We start from the raw sequence: 6,691 nt of genomic DNA, 5'->3' as shown, positions 1-6,691 counted from the left end.
AGTTTCCGGAGCCAGAGGAGAGCCAGGCACATCTGGCAGGAAAGGAAGAAGAAGGGTTCTGAAGCAGGACATGGTTGCCAAGTGCCTGGAGACCCACCGAGATGGAAAGCCACGTGCTTGGTGGCACCAGTCTACGGGGTCCTATGTCTTCTCCAGCAGCAAGCAGCCTGGGGTGGGCCGGGGTGGGGCTCTTTGTCAGGTCCCTGGCTGGGGAGAGTCAGTGTGGATGCTGTGAGCAGTGCTGCCCAGTTGGACCCTCTGTGGTGAGGGACATGTTCTTTGAACCTGCCCAGTCCTGTGGGAAAACCACCAGCCCTGCGTGGCTGCTGAACACTCCAAATGAGGTGCCACTGACAAACTGAATTTTTTTTTCTTTCATTTAAATTCAAATAACCGCAGGTGCTCTTGGCTACCCTATTGATCTACCTTGCAGTACAGATGATGAGGGATGGCGAGGCCAGAGGGAACCAAGGGTGCACCCGGAGAGCTGGCCATGAGGTCGGAAACCAAGCTGGAGGCTCAGCCAGGCAAAGAAGCGGTCAGAAATCACTAGACTCTCTCTCCACTACACTACACTTCTCCGGGGGCAAATTGGCCCCTGGCCAGAGATGGATGGGCAGTGCCTGGATGTACTTATAGGTACAAGTTCTGCAAAGCTGTGACCTCTGGCAGGTCCCTAACATTTGACAGAGGTCACTGTGCTCCTCGAGTACCTTGTGCTCCTGTCGTGTGCACGCAGCCTGCTGGAATCTTTAGCTTCCCAGGCGAGCTGAAGAGAAGCCCGAGAGAGAAGTTGCAGGCGTGGCGTCTTCATGGCGCGTTATCTCATCATCAGGCCCTGATCCCAAGGTTTTAAAGAAATGCCTCCAGGGGCAGGAGATGCCTGTTGATTAATTAAACTCTGTAACCAGCCATTTGCCGTCTCCTGGGCCTTATTAAGTAAGCCACAGATATTCCATAAAGGAGCCCCTAAAGGAGTTGCCGTGTCTGGAGACAGATATTTAACCACCCTCGCTTCGTCTGCTAAATTACTCGCTGGTTTTCTTGATGACAAATGCATTTTTGGAAACTTAGCAGTTTCCCTCCATGCCCATGCTCACCCCCCTCTCCCCCCCGCAATACATTCTTCAGATCTTTAGATGGGGTAGCTGTTCCCTCCATGCTAATGACAGAAAATGAAGCCAGGAAGCGGTCTCCAGGCTGACAGAGGCCCAGCCCCGGCCTCTGAACTCCCCATTCAACCCTCGGCCACTACGCAATGTTGTCCCCTGAACACCACTGACCCAGAGCAAAGTAAAATCATCCCCTTCTTCTCCGAGGTTCTGGAAAATGCTCGCCATGGTGAATGTTTAGGTGCCAGAGGAATAGGGAACTGCCTTGAAAAGAGGCACATAGAACTGTGTGTGTGGAAGGAACACCGGGGTGGGAAAGACACCCACCTGAGAGGACTGCTGGGTGGTGGTGTGAGACAGCAGGCAACTTGGCCAGGGCCCGAGCATCAGGGCTCACACGCAAGGGCCTGTTTTCCAGACACCGGGGACCGGGCGTCGCCAAGCTCCATAAGGAGGAGACCAGCTGTGGGTCTTCAAATGCTCACGTCCACGGGATTAATGAAAACCTACCTTACCCAGCATATTGCCTGGACTGAGAAGAGCTAGGTGCTCACCCGACATCCAGGCCAGCCGAGGTCTCTGCTGGTGGCAGCTCCGGCTGCCCATGTGGGAGCCACATGGTTCCCCGTCTCCAGTCTTCATCCAGGCAGCTGTGGCACAGGAGAGAAGGGTCTTTGTGGCCTGTGCATTCTTCATACCTAATCTCTAGTGTTCTCGGGTTTTTCCATCTATTCAAACCTAATTGGAGAAAGAGTCATTCAGGGAACCCTTATTAAATACTGCCACCTCAGGAGGAGTGTTTATATTACTGGAATAGTTCGGATGTGTCATTTGGGGACTTTGAAAAACAACTTTTTTGTTTTTCAAAATCTGTGAAGTTGGCCTTACCTCTTGAAGTTTGGGTGTTATGTTAGTAAAATGAGTGTCCCCAGGCAACATTTTCGGAGGGAACAAGCCTGTCAGGGAACACGGGTGACCGAAACAACAATATTTCTCTCTAGCCAAACAGCCCGTGAGGTTTCTCTTACTATAGCAACACCCAATCCCCGCCTCTGGCTCCCCCTGATAAAAATCAATTCTCGCGCCCGCGTGAAGGGCAGGGCTGATTAATGGAGTCAGTGGAGACGGAGTGTTTGGTCGAACAGCCAAAGTCTTTCAAGAGTTGCAGAGCAAGACCAAAGTAAGTACCTCTGGGTTGTGAGTTTTGTTCTCCACAGGAAAAGGAAACCTTTCCAAATAACGCTTCATGTCGACCTCTTCTGCGAGTGAATGCCAGGTGCTGGGGTGGAGGCGGGGGCAGGGAGACCAGTCTGAGGTTGCTTGGAAGCCTCCCCATCGTCTCCCTGGAGCCACGTCCCTATCACGAGGCTGCCAGGACGTGGGCAGGCACGGCATTGACAGCCAGCGTGTGCGTGCCGACCGGTGTTACTCACAGGTCTGTCCAGTGCTTGGCCCCCAGGGGCTGCTGCTCCTCGCAGACGCACTGCAGGTAATTACAGAGGAGTCTGCTCCCCGGGCTGTCGCTGGTGAGTCCTAGCTTGATTTCTGTTGTTTGGTTTTCATTAAGGAGCCCACAGATAGTTGCTCTCCAAACCCAGCCTTCCCTGAGGGTCCATGTGGTAAGTCCTGGCCACATTTATGAGTTTCACGTAAGCACATAAATCAATCAGCTGGGGCTCACCAGCTGTGTGTCTCCTCCTCTGATGAAGTCTCTGTGTTCCCTCGAGGGAGTGGATCTCATTCATTCCCTCCCTCACTGAGCAAGTCTTTATGGCTCCTGCTGTGTTCTGGGCACTGTGTGAGGATCTGAACACCCTGGGATAGCAGGATGGTCTCCTGTTTAATGGTTCCACTACCCTACTCCTTTCAGGTGAAATACGCAGTCATGGAGAACACACAAGTGAAGCAAACCCAAACCCATTCTCATGGTAGGTGCTCCCAGGTGGACGTGGCTCCTATTCTTTGCTGTCCCTTCTCTACCACACCTGAGATTACAACACAAGCAGGGGGGTGTCGAGGGGCTGGGTGCTCAGGGATAGTGTGGACAGCTGCCCCAAAGGAGCTTGCACAGTAAATTCTGATTAAGGTACCATGGACGTGGCTCCTATTCTTTGCTGTCCCTTCTCTACCACACCTGAGATTACAACACAAGCAGGGGGGTGTCGAGGGGCTGGGTGCTCAGGGATAGTGTGGACAGCTGCCCCAAAGGAGCTTGCACAGTAAATTCTGATTAAGGTACCAAGAAGAATTCCGCTTCCTCCAGGAAGCCCTCTGGGCCCTTAAGACAAGCTGGAGTCCCAAACCTTTGCCTCGGTGATGGTCCACAAATCTATTGGCCTTAGGGAATGCTGCCTGGTCATTCCTTACTCAGGCCCTGGCTGAGACAGAGGGTTATGTGAATTGAGTCATCATAGGTGGGGCCAAATATTTGTTTTTTTGTTTTCCCCACCGTTACCAAGTTTTAGAAATATGTAAATTCCTCAAATATTATGCATGCAACCACAGGGTGGGGTTTTAGAAATTAACCACAGAGGGCTATAGACACGGAAAGGATGTTTGCATTTGCACTGTTAAGAATGAACAACCCCCGTAAATCTGTATAAGAAGAGTGATGACATGGAAGGAATTCTTTTAAGAGCACCAAGAAGACTGCAGAGCAATGGGCGGCATCCAAGTGAGTTCCATCTGCCAAGCTCGCCATTGGGGAAACTGAGCTAATACGTCGATTCATCTGATAACCATCCTCAGAGCCCCTCCTGCGTGCGGGGTCCTCTGTGGACGCAGGGCTTTGCCGGCTTTGTCCACGCCTGCTGTCACACATCCCCTCGATTGTCCCTTCACTGACAGGTCAAACATTGGAGCAAGGTTGGAAAAGAAGGCAGACCGGTGAGGGAGAAGGGAGCCAGCACACACAGGCAGGTGCTCCCTGTCTGGCTGTGCGGTTGGGATTGTCCCGATGAACACTGACCACACACTTTGAGATGGATACTAGTAGGCAGTCCATGTTCTAGGGGAGAGAATCCAGGCTGAGAGGCCCAGTTGCTTGTCCAGAGGGAGAACTCGAATCTAGGTGTGTCTGATTCCTCAGCCATGTGCCATCTCTGAACCCGAATGTGCTGGAGAAAGAAAGCAGTGAGCACGTGGCAGGCAGAGGAAGCCAGCTTTGGGGGACGGGCAGTTCCTGCTTCCTGAGCCAGACAGTGAGACACCCCAGGGAAATTCAGAATGAAGGTCCGACCCCCTGAGACCCTGCTTCACAGATCTGAGTTGGCAGGATCAGTGAGCCGGGTCCGGGGGTAGCATTTGGCACTCCCTGCAGCTGGGACATTCAGAGAGACAAGACCAAGGTGATGTGGCACACACTTCATCTGGCCCAGCCCCAGACCCGACCCCCGTGGTCTTTATCTCCCAGCCTCCGCCAGTTTCTTGGAGCTGAATTAAAATCGAAGTGGGTCCATCTGTCTGCATGTTCCCCATGGAAGTGTCACCAGAAAGAGCCGCCATCCCCTGGACACCCCCGATCACTCAACAAGCCAAGGAGCCCTCCAGGCCTGCTGTGGTGCCAAGCACCGCCCGGGGCCCCGGAGCCACAGAGGTGCGGAGGCGGCTCTCTGGGAATAGGATTGAATAAGATGCCAACCGCAGAGAGACCTAAAAGCAAACACTCCATTTGCTGAGGACTCAAGTCTATGGGCGTTTTCTAGATCAAGTCACCAAAAGTAGGCCCCGCGCATAAGCGAATGGCCATTAGAGAGATGACCGTGGGTGAGAGCGAAACCGTGCTTTGTAATTAGACATGCTGCCGAAGCTTGGCCTCCTCTCCATAAAAGAGCCGCACGACGTAGCACGGCCTCCGATTGGCCTCCCCTAAAAGCCATATCCAATTTCAGGCCCTCACACCGAAAACAAGCCCCATGGTGTGGGATTCCCAGCCTTCGAAGGGCACTGTCTCCTCACGGCAGCGGCCCAGCCCCTGAGAGCCCACTTTCTCTCTCTGCATGTGGCCATCGGTATTTGTACGTAGTGTCGGGAGAAAGAAAGAACTGTCCATTTCACCACCTGAAGTTAATCTTAGAAGAGCATCAGAAAGGCAGGAGGAGAAATGAACCTCGAAGTCAACATTGGTGTCTTTTGCTAGGTTTTGAAGCCACCTCTGCATCTGCTCTTCCCTTTGCGTGGGACCCCACAGGCCTGATTTTCTGTTTTCAGATAATACTTCTCGCCTGCAATCTTGTTTGGCCTTTGCGTAACCTGTGAGTTTGGTAAATTCTGTAAAATAAACCTATATTCCATCAGGTGTATCTGTTCTTAAAACCAAAGACTTTGAGGTCCTATGCTCAAATCCACAGCTCTAAATTGAGAGAAGAAAAGATAAAATTTTTTGTACATTGGGTTTGGATTTCTGGCAGGGCTAGGCTTGCTCTGGGCAGCTGAGTGCCTGTCTGAGCATGCCCACTGGCTCCCTGATGTCGGCTGCCCAGACCAATTTCTTTCTGGGGGCATGTCCAGGGGGTGGCCCCAGGGCTAAGTGGTCTTAGATTCAAATTCAGGCCTCATCCCTTACTTTCCATGTGCCAGTTCTTTTATTCATGAAACCGAAGTGATAAAAACACCACCCTCCAGAGCCCAGGGCAGGGACAAAGAGATGGTGTTTCTGAGAAGTTCGGCCCAGCCCTGAGCACCTGGCTACTGTTTTCCCCTCTCACTCGCTGCCAGGGGCTCAGACCTCAGGTCGCAGTTGGGCTCTGCCTGGGGACCTGGTGGCCACCCAAACCATGGTCTTCAGGAGCTGTGTGTGGCATTCACGGCTGGAGCTGCCAACACACCCACAGCGCAGGCCCCACTGCAAGGACCTCCTGCTTGCGCACACCAAGAACACAGGAGCTTTCTCGCGTTCTGTTTTTCATTGTGTGGCCTGCTACAGCGTTACAGGTCAAAGCACATGGAGATCTTCCTTCTTCTTCCTTCACACACAGAAAAGAAAATCCTCATACTATTTAGTATGTTTGTTTTCAGGTCTCTCAGCAGAAAAGCATTTGACATCGTGGGAAGACCAGGTCCAAGGGCACCGCCTGCCAGATGAGCATCTGTGGACTCCAGCCGCCGATCTGTTATCATTTCTGAATGCACCTACATTCCTTCTAAATGCAGCATAATGTAGTGTGCTGAGCTTGGACCTCCTGCTTGCGCACACCAAGAGTTAAAAGCTCTGGCTCTTGTTCATTTATTTATGCGTGCAGAGCCAGGCACCGTGCTGGGCACTGGGGTGCAGAGACATTTTGGTCCCTGGTTCAGGGCTCACGTCTATTTGAGGGACAGGAGGTGAAGGGAGTCAGGGCACAGCACTACGAAAGCCCAGAGGGACAAATAACATCTGCTGACTGTCCCCACCCTACCAGGAGTGCATCCACGTATCCAGCATTTTGCTGTACAGCCTGTACCCTTTCTGGGAGATAATTCTCAAAACAAGCCCGCGAGGAAGATACCAGCAGAATTCCCACAGTGTAGTTGTGGGAACCAAAGCGCTGAGATCTTATATAACTTTTCCCAAATCACCCCGAGATCAATGGAGAGTAAAA

General features: G+C 52.3%; 1 long non-coding RNA gene across 1 annotated transcript; it reads left to right on the top strand.

The window, feature by feature from the left end:
- Positions 1-2,207: 2,207 nt before the first annotated feature.
- On the top strand, positions 2,208-6,318 carry LOC139015600 (uncharacterized). The gene is made up of 2 exons (XR_011472463.1): positions 2,208-2,292; positions 6,129-6,318. It is a non-coding gene; the product is annotated as an uncharacterized lncRNA (long non-coding RNA).
- Positions 6,319-6,691: the final 373 nt, after the last annotated feature.

Source organism: Myotis yumanensis, unplaced genomic scaffold (assembly GCF_028538775.1).
Source record: "Myotis yumanensis isolate MYYU_CA2020_CCGP unplaced genomic scaffold, mMyoYum1.0.hap1 SCAF_8, whole genome shotgun sequence".
Lineage (NCBI taxonomy): Eukaryota > Metazoa > Chordata > Mammalia > Chiroptera > Vespertilionidae > Myotis > Myotis yumanensis.
This window is presented reverse-complemented; position numbering and strand designations above follow the sequence as displayed.